At 38.5% G+C, this 15,231-nt stretch overlaps 1 protein-coding gene across 2 annotated transcripts in view; it reads right to left on the bottom strand.

Annotated features, from left to right (window-relative positions):
- Positions 1-7,158, bottom strand: part of SGCD (sarcoglycan delta) — a 438,990-nt gene extending 431,832 nt beyond the window's left edge. For both annotated transcript variants that reach the window (XM_072400493.1, XM_072400495.1), the window contains exon 1: positions 7,057-7,158. The gene's annotated coding sequence lies outside the window, so the exon portion shown is untranslated. The remainder of the gene's footprint in view (positions 1-7,056) is intronic.
- Positions 7,159-15,231: the final 8,073 nt, after the last annotated feature.

Genomic DNA, 15,231 nt, shown 5'->3' with positions numbered 1-15,231 from the left:
ATGGCAGAGACTCAATACGCCTGTCAGGAAGGGTGACCAGATGGCGATGCTCTGTAAGGGACCGTCCTATTCTAATTCCTCTATGGCCGGGCTGGAGGGAGGACCTGTTCTGAGAAGGAGCTCCTGGATGGGATCTTATACCACTGAGAAGGAGCGGAGAAACTTTCAGTATCGCCATTAGGTCTGAGAAGCGTTGAATCCTGCTGTCGCCCCCCTGACATAGCAACTCAGAGGTACTTTAAATCGCAGAGAGTTTAGGAACTCACTGTGTTTATTGAACACTGGCACACTTAAGCTTGATTTGGCACCACTTTCGTTCTGCATAGCTGCGGCTAGTGCAGATTAGCAATTTTTTATACCTGCCAGTGTTTTATGCACTGAGCACTTATTATTTAATTGTATTTTTATGTTAGTCACTGTTACTGGTGTGTGTTGTGCATCATTTTTGAGGGAGGGTGCTGTTTCTTTATGGGTTGGCCCTGAAGTCTGGAAAGTGCTCTGACCTTATGATCGAGCACTCTTCCTTAGTGGGAGTCTCTCTTCGGAAGAACTCCCAGCTCAGTATCTGGTGGGCAGACTTCGGCCAGCCCTCAGAGAACGGGACCTGCCTGACTTCGGTCAGGTAGGCAAAGTTTGGCCCACTCGCCTTCGGCTGGCTGGTCTTAGTACGGTACACATAGTTATATAGATACATAGTAGGTTAGGTTGAAAAAAGACATAAGTCCATCAAGTTCAACCACTAGGGAAATAAACATATCCCAGATATAAAACCCTATAAGACATAGTTTTTTGAGAGGAAGGCAAAAACCCCTGGTACAATTTGCTTCAACAGGGGAAAAAACATTCCTTCCTGATTCCATGAGGCAATCGGATGCTCCCTGGATCAACAGTCACTGTTTTTATAAATAAAAGGCTTAATACCCAGTTATATTCTGTGCTTCTAGAAACACATCCAGCTTTTTCTTAAAGCAATCTATAGTAGTTGCTGAAACTACTTCCTGAGGGAGCTGATTCCACATTTTCACAGACCTTACAGTGCGAATCCCTTCCTTATCCGGAGCTTAAACTTCTTTTCCTCCAGACGCAGAGTGCCCTCTTGTTCTTTGTAATGATCTCAAAGTGAATAATTGGGAAGAGAGTTCTCTATATGGACCATTTACATATTTATGCAGGGTGGTCATATCCCCCCTTTAACGTCTCTTCTCATATCAGTAATTTATAGATTACACATATCAGTAATTTATAAATTACAGACTTGATTGTTTTAAATGATCTTTTGTATAAAAAAAAAAGGACTTGCTGATACAGTCAACACACTTGAGCTCAATTTAGCTAGATTGGAGCTTTCTGCAAGTTGTAATGATTTCATCATAATAATCCTGAAAGCTCATAGTTGTTTTTTGTTAAGATCCTGGCCAACAGAGGACAGTTCAGAGAAAGCAATGAGAGATTACTTAGCTATGTGTTACCATACTCTACACATACACTTTAGGTAAATATGGCCTGTAAGAATTTCTGGGGAGCATGCAGACTGTTCTACTGAACGTCATATTAATGAATGGAATTGCATAGCGCGTGCAAGGGAAGATTTTTGACCTAGGCAACCATGTCAATGATAACTTGTTTGATTAAAAAGTGTTATTTGGGACTGACTTTCAAACAACAAAAATAATAAATCTATTGGCAGGTACATAGTTGGGGTCTTACATATATTGCAAGAACTTCAACAGACTCCGGGGTGCTACCATTATACAGAAACCCACCTATGGATTCCATTCACTTCCTGCTACCACCTATATAGTTGGGGGTGTCCTTCTGCTATAGTCACATGACCAGTCCCAATGTGACTACATCACAGCAGTGGGCCAATCACGTGATAAGGAAATGATTGTTCAAAAAATTTGGTACATCAACCAAATACAGAAGGCTACATACAAGGAAGCCGGATTTGAAAATTTTGCGTTTTTTTCACATCTTTTTAAACTGCATACCAAACTAGTAACTTCATTTTCACTACCAGTAATTCATTTTCAGTAGTGATTTTCCTTCTACTACTACTTCTTTTACTTAATCCCCTGTATAGCAGTACTCTGAATGGCAGAGGGGCAGCATTGTCTTCAGTGTGTAATATCTGGCACAAAACAATTCTGCAGTAAGAGCAGGTAAAGTAAACAGAGATAAGGGCAGGGTAGTAATAAGGTTGTATAAAGCTGCGTACACACGTCCAATTTTTATCGTTGGAAATGAACGCCGAACGAACGACGAACGACCGATTGGCCAAAAATCGTTCGTAAAAAAGTAACCAACGACACCGACGAACGAGGATAGTCGTTGGAAATGAACGACCGGACATCGGATCAGATTGGACGACGATCGTTGACCATCTATCGTGTGTACGGTTGTTCAGTGATCGTGCATGTTCTGAGCATGCGCGATGAACGAACGTTCGATCGATACAGGCTGTATTGTGTATATGAGTGTGTGTGTATATATATATATATATATAAATATATTCGCAGATATCGTGCAGGATCGTTCGTCGTTCGTTTACAAACGATAATAATTGGAAGTGTGTACGCAGCTTTAGTCACTGTTTAAAAAACGTCAGGACACCAACCTAGCTCTCCTTTTAAGATTTGTAAATATCAAGACTTATATATATTTCCTAGTTTCATAGTTAGTCGAGTTGAAAAAAGACATAAGTCCATCAAGTTCAACCGCTAGGGAACTACTTGATCCAGAGCAAGGCAAAAACACCTTATAAACCCTTGTTCAATTTGCTCCAAAATTCCTTCCAGATCCCGGGATACAAAAAGATCAACAGTCTCTGGTGTCATTTCCTTAAAACTTTTATTTTCAGTTATATTCTGTGCTTCTGGAAAAGCATTCAGTTTTTTTCAAAAGCAATCTTTGAAAATTATTTTAGCAGTTTATCTAGAGTTCAGCTTTAAGCATTTTTGTACTGTATCCTGCCTTAGCAGTTCAATAAATGACTTTGCATGCCTAGAGTTGCTCTTTAACATAAACAAGATGTCATTTCATACCGAGCATGAAAGAACACATTGAACATCTCTATAAACCTTCAGTGACCGGCACGTCTGGTTAAGTAATATTTCCCCTGGGTAGACTGAAAGGATCTGACAGCGCTCGGTCTCACACCTTCATTCATTTACTGGCAACAGAATGATTGCATCTCGAGCAGTGTCTTACAACAAAAACTCCACCACTCATTTGCAGTTATTGGTACATGCCGCTGAGTGGGTTTAACACTCCATTTATTGAAAGCCACACTCGCTGTGTGTGTGCTATACCTTTCCATTGGCTCAGATTAAATGGACAATGAAGTAGCAGGGAGATAAAGAACTTCTGACCTTCAAAATTGAAATTTTCTGATATGGAAGCAACACAAATCTTTCAAAGACATTCTCTGTTAAATGGTGGCGGTTATAGCTAAGTTTCAATGTTGGGCCTGATAAATCAAAGTGAGAACTGTTTGTATTACATTATGATTGCCAATTACATTCAGACCAGAAATGGAAAGGGATAGTTGGTTCTGGGGTATGAGTAGTAGTGGGGGATTGGTATACAGTATGATAGTACAGTCATACTATTTTCATTCACTGACACTGTTAGGTTTATTTGCTAAGGGTGGGCAGAAATTTAAATTTGCTTTTCATTTTTTTTTCTTTTTTTAGATCAAGAAATAGATGACTTTTGGTTAGATGACATGGGTCATAGTGCCCTGCACGTTCACATTTCTTTTTACGTCTTACCTAATGAGCTCATTAGAACATGAGGGCCATTGAATCTGATTCATCTTGTTGTGATAGCACAAATAATGATCCACCATGCAAGAAAATATGAAGGGTTCTCCCTGACCCCCTTCCCAGGCAGCATATAATCACCTTTCCTGCACCATTCGTTCAGCTTCCTGGACCAGAGAACAAAAGCCCTGTTTAATTTTAAGACCATCTATGGGGGGGCCTAATAGTGTATAAGGATGCTGCGCCCCTTTGTCATGACAATCAAGAAACACCCACATGGGAGTGGGGAGTTGATTCACATTATTACCAAAACCACCACGTACCAGGTATTACAATTGGCCCTGGCCATATGTATCAGAGTAGCAGAGAAGAGGTGAATATGTGGTGCCGGGGAAGGAGGAGTTGGTAAACAATTTTCATTACCTTGCATGGGCATAGAAAACTTAAAAGCATTCTAAAGAATATTAAGTCCTTCTTGCCATTGGCACCCTTTTGGCTTGGAACTGCTTGCTATGAACACCGAGACTCCAGACACAGTACAACATTTTTATACAAGGGGATAATTGTCAGTTTACGTTTAGGTGTTAGGTTAGAGTTAGGATCTTGAGTGCTGAGAGTTGAGAGGACTTTTCTCTAACAGAAGATTTCTTATACTGTAATATGATTTAATCTCTGGGACAAGAAGTGGATGAAAATCTCATTAACAGTACACAGTCCACATAGGTGGAACAGGGTAGGCAAGAAGGAGACAGGGTCTCTTTAGGGACTTTTTTTAAAATGAAGTGTTGCCTTTGGACATCTAATGCTCAAGTAAGGAAAAAAAAACTATTTTCAGCTAAATTTGATTTCCCCACTTTATCCAAATAAAATAATACTGACATTAGACATTTACTTAATCCTGTGGTTTATTCTTCCTTAGTAAGTAATTGGGTTGTATTAGTGCAAGGTCTTTTCATGTGCAGGTTGCTGCATTTTCAGCTGCTGACTCTGCATACTAAACAGACAATCACATTCAGAGTAATATTTGGAGAAGGTTATTAGGCATCCTAATAATGCTTCCTATAATTAACATTGGCTCTGGTTTATCCGCAATCTTCATTTAAAGTTTTCTTTCTTCTCTGATTGTGGTAAAATACCATCTTACATCCAGAACATATCTAAGCAACAGTAAAGGGATTTTGGCGCATGTACTAGTAAGTACTAATTATAGTCCCCCATTCCAATAAATCATTGTCAGTTGGAGACATGAATACAAAAACTCTGAAATAATAAAATGCTGGATACATACAGTACAAGTTTTGGATACATATGAACATTCAATGCTAAAGTAAAATAGCTTATTCTTGCTCCAATGACAAACACTGTCCCTTATTCCTGTGTCTTCTGATGAACGAAAAAAGTATTGTAACATCAATACAGAGCAGTGTAGCATACTGAGTGCAATTTGGCTCAAAGGTTTTATCAAGCATGTCTGTGTATTGAACCTTATTGCCTTCTACTCTCCTTATACAACAGAAGCAATTTTATTTCCAAACCCTTAAAAGAAAAGTTTATCCTGAAGTGTATTTTGCCTTTCTCAGCCAAGAGTGTTAAAGAGAACCTGTCATTATGGGACTGTTCTAACTCCAGAAAGACCTTTGTACATTGCGCTTGGAAATGCAAAAATCTGTGTACTGCTCATAAGCTTTTTAAGTGCTCTGAATGTAAGTTAAGGTATCTGTACCAGCTTCTACTGTACCTTCTACTGCAACGAACAGTTTGTGACTCTCAAGTCAGAATAACTAACACCAATGATCTTTTTGTAAGAGTTATGTTCTTTCCAATGGTCAGCGATATTTGAGGCATTTTTCCCACTGGTCACAGGTGAGCTGTGGATATATTGATTATAGCACGTATTTTAAGGGGTTCCCCCATGTTAAAAGGATTGGGAAAAATTGGTTTAGAGCACGGATCGGCAAACATTCATGGCCAATAGGCCATTTCAGGGGTGGGCGGGAGCACACTAGGCCGGACTCTGAGTCCCACCCTAATAGCTCCGCCCACCACAGGGAATGCCCCCCCTCCATATGCATTGCGGAGGAGAGGGATTTCACTTCAGGAAGCTTTCCCTATGTACCGCAGCGACAGAAGTATCAATGCCGGCCCGGTAAATAGGGGAGCAACAGCAAGGAGGCAGCACCGGAGCTCCAGCGGCTCCTGCTCCTGTAGTTCCTAACGCCACTTGGCAGATCCAGACACCAGAACCGCGGGTTGCTGGCTGGCATTAGGTTGGATCGGCGAGAAAGCGTTAGGCCGAAACGAACTAGCCGGCTAGGCTGTATCTGGTCTAAACCCCTGGTTTAGAGTCAGTTTTTCTAATGTGAGGTTTTTTTTCAGGCTGCAGTAAAGAGTAGAACCAGAAAACCCTTTACTGAGTTTGTCTTTTTAGGGACCCAATAGACCTAAGAACCTGGTATGTAAATCATGCATCTGACATGTTGAGTTTGGGTGCGCCTATTTAAGTAGTTGACTAGATCAGAGAGGGGCATATTCATGGAATGTAATGATCATATAGTGAAGATGAGCATAACAATATAGTCTTCCCAGATAAATGAAAGTTAAAATCTAATTGGTTAATATATGTTAAAAAACCACAGTTCTCTGTCTTCATAGAATTGTATTTTTTTTTAAAACCAAAACATTGCTACGAACAAGTGGAAATAATTAGAAAAGCAAATTAATAAATATCTCACAACTGGACATACTTCTTACAAGACTTTGCTCTTTTGCTCTTACAAGAGCTCTGAAAGGATTACCTGTCTATTAAAACTACCTAATTGCTTTGTGTGTTTTTATTTAAAAATGCTGAATGCTTTCTGTGGCTCAGATAAATGTAGTCGCACCTCTTCAGCTAGGGAGGTCACACAGTCACTTTAACAATGGCAACTATACATTTAATATATCAAAGTAAACAAAAAGTGCGATAACCAAAAGAAAAAAATCTTACATAACCTAAGCAAATGGCAATATTTTTTCTTAAATATGTTTCCCCTCTAAAAACAACAAGACACGAGTTGCTATCCCATTCTTTCCAGTTGCTACCGTCAGGGGTTAACCATAGTCATGTGACAATTTCACGCCAGGTAACCACGCTCTTGCCCGGGCTCTTTGACTCTATGGAGCCACCATTGACCTAAACTGGCATTTCTAGAGACAGTCAAGACCAGCTTAAACTGTTACTATTGGTCAATTTTCTATTAAGTAAGCAAAAATAGATAAAAGTACATTTGAAAGCACTGTATTTATTGCCTACCTTAATGCAGAAGAACTCCCTTCCTTTAATGTTCAGCCTGGGTGTGTGAGGGGCTATTTCTGTCCCGGCATGGAGCAGGCACCATATATAGAGGACTTTCCTCCCTCCCTGTGTCTGACTTGTGCCCTGTGGCTTCTGTGTCTGTCATCCTAGCACCTGCTGCCCTCTGTACTGGGCTATGGAAGTGAGATCTGAGCCCTTCGGTATTTTGCACACAATCTGTTTTATACACAGGCCTGCCAACGTTCGAACAGTTATGTACTCAACACAATAGCAGCACACAATGAGAGCCCCATTCTGTTCTTATAAAGGCTTTTATAACCTGAGAGGACACAGTATATCAGAGCGCACCGCAAAATAAACGTATTGATTAGAGACATCAAAAGCTTTAGCGGGAGTTCACCTGACATTTGTCCTTTAAATGCGTTAGGGTGAGATAAGGAAAAAAAACAGCCACAGAGAATGAATAGAAGGCTTTAAAGTGAACCAATGTTTTTTTGCAATGCAGGGAAAAGCAACAGGTTCCAATACATGCCAACCCACTCTGCTCAAGGGCAGAACTTCACTTTAAAGTAGATGTACAACCCAAACTATTTTATTTTAGATTTGGAAGGATTAATTCTATTGCCAGGTTTATACGTCTGCTCGGGGCTACATTAGAAAAATTTCTCCTTATTTATGGTCACAGTAGCAACACTTTCCGCTTATTCCCTATTTGGTAAAAAAATCGTTGTCACCGTAAAAGTAAGTGAGAGTTAATCTGTCTAATGGACTTGCGAATAGCAGTAAAGATTTGATAGCAATTCTTTTTCTTCGCCGGCTTATATAAAAATGGAAAAAATGTTTTGGATTGACATTTGCTTTAAAACACATTGTAGCATTTTAAGATATTCTGTTGAAAATGTAAAATGCCTTTTGGTGCATTTAAGATTAGTTGGAGATGCTTATGTGATTTTACACAGTTCATTGACAGGTGCAATTAACATGCAGTTGACCTCCTTCTGACCTATTTTTGACCTTGCCTAAGCTGTAGCACCTTTCTACAAGAATTTTCATTGTCTTATGTGCATAAAAATAGTATGTGAACGTCATCTATACACCAGGATAAGACATAAGACATTTATTCTCATCACAGGTATAAGAATGCAACAAGGTCTTGAGAGGACCCATTTCAAGTAATAGTGATAGGTAAACATATCACACAAACATAACATACCCAGGTAAATCAATTATCATGGATGCCTAAAAGCCTGATATTAAAATACAGCATACTGGTGTCCTGTACTTAGCAATCTCCATACAATAGCATCCATTTATACAATCATCCACCTCTTACTCTTACCTGGTTCAGTATGAAATTCAGCACCAATTATCCTTGCTGGAAAATCTTTGGCATAAACAATATGTTACATTAGAGCAGGGTGGAAATTAGTATGTCCTTATATAAGGTAATATACAGCCTCAGGATTCTGGTTCATTGTCTTGTGCCGCTCAGCTGCCAATCTATCTCTGTGCCTTGGCACCCCAGTTAAACTGACCTCCATGCTCCTAAATTGCAGACAACAACGTATGGATTTTTGGAAACAGACTTTCCCAGTCTTTTTATACCCACAACCTAACTGCAAGAAAAAGTAAGTTTGCATATGTTATTAAAGGGTTCACACCATTCTGACAATGAGATTCCCCTTCCCTAATAACTGTCTTTGCTGTCCTGCCATTCTTGACAGTTTGTGTATTTTCACCTAGTGATTCTGCAAGCAACAAACCCATAGTAGGGTGACAACACTCACTGTTCTCTCTTTTCTATATCATGGAGGACGAGTTCTGTAGACCTGAGATGGTGTGTGGATTGAAAATAAAGCATAGGTGAGCTATGTGAGACAGCCTGATCTAAATGAATCCTCCTGCACCCTTTCACCCAAGGTAAACTGCAGCTTCACAGTCCAAGCAGTCATTCACCCCCCATGTAAAGTAAGTGTACATGATGTTGACTGCAGTGTTGAGCAAAGTCTGAAAGTTCTGCTCATCATGCTTTGAAGTGTGGCAAAGTCTGATTATGACCAATGTTTGCTGCCTCTTCTTAGTGTGCGGGTTACATTGGATTTTGCCACTTTGCCGGTCATGAGTAGCTTCTTCCCAATGCAATGGAGAATCTTCACCTGGCACCTCTCTGTGTTTAATTACTTTCATGGATTTAATAGGAACTGTAAAGCAGAATGGAAGAGGTAACAATAGCTAAAACTTTAACAGGTGTTCCAATATTTTGAGCTGCTTGCCTATTTAGGGTCAGTGGCTCACCAAGTGGCAAAGCCAGCCTAAATACAAAATCAAAAGAACTTGCACCTTCAGGTACAATTTTGCAATGGTAGATTCAATGCTTTATTCTTCTCTTTAAAACAACCCTTTACTAAAGTTACCCAGGCAAACTATCACTATAAAACAAAAATATACATTTTTAACTCTGTCTCTCACAAGTCCTTTTACGAAAAATGGGAAGTCAGCTCTTCCGGACATGTCAATCTCTTTAGTCACCTGGAGCTGATGTAATGTGGAGAGACATGGAGGTCAGCAGAAGGAGCCAGTAAGAGCTGCAGGGGACCAAGGAGATCAAAACTCCCACAAGAAATGTTATTTCACCGGGCTTTAGAGAATGATTTGTTTTGAAATGATTGGTGTATGGTGACAATGGTGGCAAGCAAGCTAGGAATTTACACTTTGCATTTACAGGGATAGCTTGCCAAGGTAATATTGCTTTAATTTTGATAATCCATACCGTCGGTATGTGAAGTCATGTTAAAATTTTTAATTTCTCCCCAGCAGGAGGGCTACATCTTTTCTTCTTCCAGTGAACTTTGAAAAGCCATTTGCTCATATAACCCTGATTTGTGTTCCTGTGTAAAATTGCATGTATAATTGTATTTCTGAAATCACATGCTTTTGAATAATTGAGTACAATTATGCATCTAGCCTGTGCTTGAGTGTGGATATGTGTATAATTTCTCATGTAATTATGTAGTATTTTGTGAGAGTAAACCAGTTTATGATGTATAATTACATACCTGCACATGAAGTGATAACTCTATATTATGTGGCTTTGGCTTGTTTGTTGTATGCGTTGTGGATGATTTTCTCAAAGGAGCTGTACAAAAACTCATTGATTGGGCTGCTTTTAGCTCATACTGTCTACTGATATAACTGCTATTTCTAAAGGTCCCCTATTACATAATGTTTTTGATCAGTTTGATTGTTTAAATTGTTTTCCAGCATTTCACATTGTTTATTTTAAAAATAGGAAATTTAAAAGACTTCATGTTGATTTTGCATTTTAGTGTGAAGAATTGGATCACAAACATTTCGGTGTCCCAAAATTGGTCCAGAGGGCTTCAGATATAAGAAGAATATAAGGTGATTTCCAACCTATGAAAATATTCCCGATCTAAACATTAATCAAGCACACCCCCCACTAATCCCCCACCCATAAATTACCAAAAGCTACTTAAATGGCTAAAATATTTCTCAGAATCACCAGTTAGGTGATGCTCAGGGTCCCTAGTCCTTTTTCTTCTGGACTAAGGAATGGGAGGTGTGCACATCACTGGCTGGTGATAAGGAACCTTACCACTGGCTTCTATCTATCTTCTATCTGATGTCCTCAGCAGATATGTGCTGGCTTGTGTTGTGTGAAACTACAAAATGTATTTTTACAAAAAAGTCAAGTTTTACGCTCATTTGACTGCGCTTTCCCAACAATTTAATGCCACGATTTGGTTACCTTGCTCCTGACTCTTCTTCTCCTCATCCCACCACCACCTTCCTTTCCTATATTGTGCTTTTTTCTCACTCCCCTCTTTGGTTTGTACATCTTACATTTTTCTCTCTCTTTGGGACTATTGTTTACTTTTATTACACTGATATGTGACCTTGGTTTGTTCAAGATGTGAATTGTCAATAAAATATGTTCTTAAACTTTCCTTTGATAATTTCTAATGATTTCCGAAATCATTTGAACTTTTTCCATATTTATTTTTCTTTTGTACTACCCACTGATATTGCCGTTACCGTTATGACTTTTAAAGCATAATGTAAGAATGAAACACTGTGTAAAAATATTTATTGACTGTGTACATATTATTGCCACCACCTTGCTTGGGGGAATTGTGTAGATCTTGGGGAACATCCAAAGTTAAAAATTAAAATGTAGTTTTTCTGTTAAAATATAGCAAGTAAACATCATTTTAAAGTCTCCACAAAATTTGATCATTTTGACTAACACTGTAACACTAACACTGATTATTACTATAATGGGGGCATTCTTTCCACCAACCCTAAATGAATTAATTTACTCAGGAATTCTCTTGGACCCCACATTTATGTAAATATGATATATTATAACAGCTTTGCTCACCAAATAAGTATTTTGTACAGGGTGTTTCTGTTACACATTTAGACCAAGTTTGTACAGTGTGCCAGATTTATTAATGTTCTCCAATGCTGGAAAGGATACACTTTCATCAGTGAAGCTGGGCGATCCAGCAAACCTGGAATACATTTTTTAGTGCTAACAAATGTTTTGAATCTTGGACCAGATCCATTCCAGGTTTGCTGGATCACCCAGTTTCACTGATAAAAGTGTATCCTCTCCAGCACTGGAGAGCTTTATTAAATTGGGCCCAGTATATGTGCTGAGTTTATGGCACTGGCTGCATGCTAGTTGGCCTCCTTTGTAAAATGACTATGTCCCTTTTGCTGAGAGAGAAGGGGTGTCTCATCTGTAGATCATTCACCAGTGTGTATTGTGATTATACCAAATACTATTAAGAACATCATTGTAAATCAGTCTTCATTAATATTCATTTTCAATATTTCATATCCTCTCTCCCAGGAAAATGCTCAGAAAGTTTTTGCTTTTTTTCTTAGCATAAATTTAGTGTGGAATTCAACAAGAAACATTCTGATCCTGCAAGATTTTCAGCAGTTTTGGGAAGAAGATTATCTTTTTTGACAGCAATGTAGACAGGAAATGCTCTCATGTGATCCAAGTTTTTGGCTACTTGAGCTAAGTAGAAGGGAGAAAATATGGTTATGCTATAAATTTATATTTTGTTTACTCCATGCTTCAGTTGTTGTCTATTGCACCTGGCAGATCTAATCCAATTAAGTAAACAGCAGGCATGTCTTGTTTTTATTGTGTTACTTCAACCCTGAAGTGAGATTATGTTCCATGGGGATAATAGGATAGAACTAAAATGCCAGCTAAACATGCAATATGCAATGGTATGTTCAACACACAAAATGTGCTTAGATCTAAGTGATGAATATGCTGATAAATTAAACTTTTGTTACAAAAAACATGTACCGGTATATATGGTGAGTTATTTGATACAATATTTGATCATGTTGTGTAATAGTGATAATAAGGTGAACTTTTGTCTATTCAGGTTTACACCGTTAGCAATGCAGGTTCAGTGCAAAAACACACAAATCACAGATAGACTACAAATACACATACACAGCATATATAGCTAGATATATACCCAAAAAGGGACCACACAGTCCAAGCACACAGGGCATACACAAGGCAAAGACATCTACAGCACACAGGGCACACACAGTCAGAGCATACAGGTTACACAGATCACACACACATATATTTTACAATACAAGTAGTCTCTGAGTTAGGGACATCCGACATACGGATGACTCCTATATACAAATTGAAATACGAATGGGGCTTCCCTGCTCGCTTGTGTGCAGGACAGAGGCTTGATGGGGGAAGGGGAGCGGTTTGCATGACTTACAGAAGAAGTCTTCTGCTAAACACAGCTGAGGTTGTGGGTGATTTTAAGGACTGAGCTTTTCTGCAACCTCTTGTAACTCTTTAATGACAAAGACAACTCTGCAGTTTCTTTTTGCATCTCAAAGCACAGCTTGATTCAGGGGTTAATGAATGTCTAGGCTACATAAAGTTTTTTTTTTTTGCGTTGTCAGTGAATAACTCAGGGTGGGAATTTTATACGGTAACTGACACCAAGCTGCCTAATAATATGTTGAATAACATCTGTCCTATTTGCATTTATTAAAATATTCTACCTGTTCCGACTTATATACAAATTTAACTTAAGAACAAACCTATGGTCCCTATCTCGTATGTAACCTCGGGACTACCAGTACCAGTTTTAAATGTTATGGCAATATTGTGGTATATTGAAAAGGCCTGGATGACCGCATAGCAGAATTTTTGTTTTTAATGTAGCAATTTCATTCTCGTACGTTATTCATAAAGGTGCTCATGTGGGAAATTTCCTTTTGTACATTAGCATAGTGTCAAAGGGGATTTTGTTGAATTATAGTAACTTGGTGGGTTGTATGTGTGCAATGTGTTAAGCAACAGACTGGAAACAAGGACAATCCTATGACAAACTTGTAAATTTAATCTCTTGCAAATATGGGCCCTGAGAAAAGTTTTTCATCATAGTTAAGCTCTCATAAATATGGAAGATATTGTCACAGGTTACACAATGCATAAAAACATGCAATGAGCTCAAGACAAACAGCATCATGTCATACATTTATATATTGATTTTTTTGCGATAGGTATGGAATGGAGAACTAGAGAAAGGCAATGTAACAATATAGCTGGCGTATTCATATTGATGAGCTGAATGCGAACCACCATATTGCAGGAATTTCTATTTCAGCCCAAATGGCCATGTTGCATTTTTATTTGTGTATGAGCAGACATCCTCCATGTTTATGACATCCATTTGGCATGATAACGCACAGCAATTTGACTTGCACAAGGCATTTTAAAACACTACCCAATAGGCCACATAACTAATGTCACTTACACTTAATTAAAACACTGTTCTAAATGAGCTGTTCAAAGAATCATCACACTTTGCTAGCATTTTTTATTTTCATTATCTGGACAATAATGACCCTTTAACCATAGACATGTAAATCATGGGTTCTCATGGGACACTTTTAGGTGAGTACACACAAACACTTAATAAAAGCCTATGACTCCTGTGTTAAAAGTGCCTTATTGATTCTCTTATGTTACTGCAAATCTCCTAGACAGGATCTTTCTGAGTGGAGTAGATTATGCGGCCTTTAATACCATGACACATACATAATTCTGCTGGTTGTCAGGGAACATGTGAGTATTGCTTAGAATAGCGTGTGCATTGTTTGTGTCCTATTCCCAGCAATAAAGAAATTCATTTTCTTCTTTTTAAAAATAATATTGTGACATTCCTCACTAATGTATATGTCCCCTTTAAAGACAGGAAATGCTGATTTTCCTATAGCTGAGGCTGCAGCCTGCTGCGATACATTGTATAATATTCAGCCTTTCACTCTGCAGAAGGTGGAGATAGAACCCAGGAATACTTGACCTGTATTGTGCTGGGTTTGGATCAAAGCTTTAATTAAAGTAGATATAAACCCTAATGAATGACATTTAGCTTGCTAAAGCACCATTTATCTTGAACAAATACCTTTTTAAAAAAAAAAAAAAAAAAAAAATATATATAGTTTTGAATTTTTTTTTCATCCTTTGTTAAATCTCAGTGCTGCCAATCATCTGCAGTTTCCTATCAGCAACTTTCTGTATACATGTACTCTAGCAACTGCTACACGTTATTTCTCAGGTCAGGTTTTGCCCAATGGTGACAAAAGTAGAATATAGCTGGCCAATGTGCATTGCCTACACGTAGCACGTATTGTTAGAGGAAGGAACAAAAGCTTATATTAAATTTTAAAGAAAGGTGTGCATACACCTTAATATACTGAGAATGAACATATCTAGAATTAGAAAGTGAAGCATGAGAGGCTCAGACGCCTAAATAAAAGTGTAATAGAGTTACCCTTTAAGAGTCTCTTATTTGCCATTAGTACTGCCCGAAGGTGTTTAAATATCCTGATGGCTGCCAACTAGCAACAGTCTGCCTGTACTGTTCCTTCTGATTAATTTTTAATTGCAATTTGCATTTACCTTTTCCTCCTGTGAGTCTTTAAACCTCACAGTTATCCTGGGAATCCCACAAACCAAAAATCCTACTCAGCATTTCAACAAATCAGTCTCCATTTGCACGCTGAGCGCCTGGAAAGGTGTCAGAAAATGTTAGGATTCCAGGGACCACAACATCCCTCCCTCAGTAAATCAGCACTCTT

Source organism: Pyxicephalus adspersus, chromosome 2 (genome assembly GCF_032062135.1).
Source record: "Pyxicephalus adspersus chromosome 2, UCB_Pads_2.0, whole genome shotgun sequence".
NCBI lineage: Eukaryota > Metazoa > Chordata > Amphibia > Anura > Pyxicephalidae > Pyxicephalus > Pyxicephalus adspersus.
The sequence above is the reverse complement of the archived record's forward strand: the minus strand, read 5'-3'. Positions and strand labels throughout refer to the sequence as shown.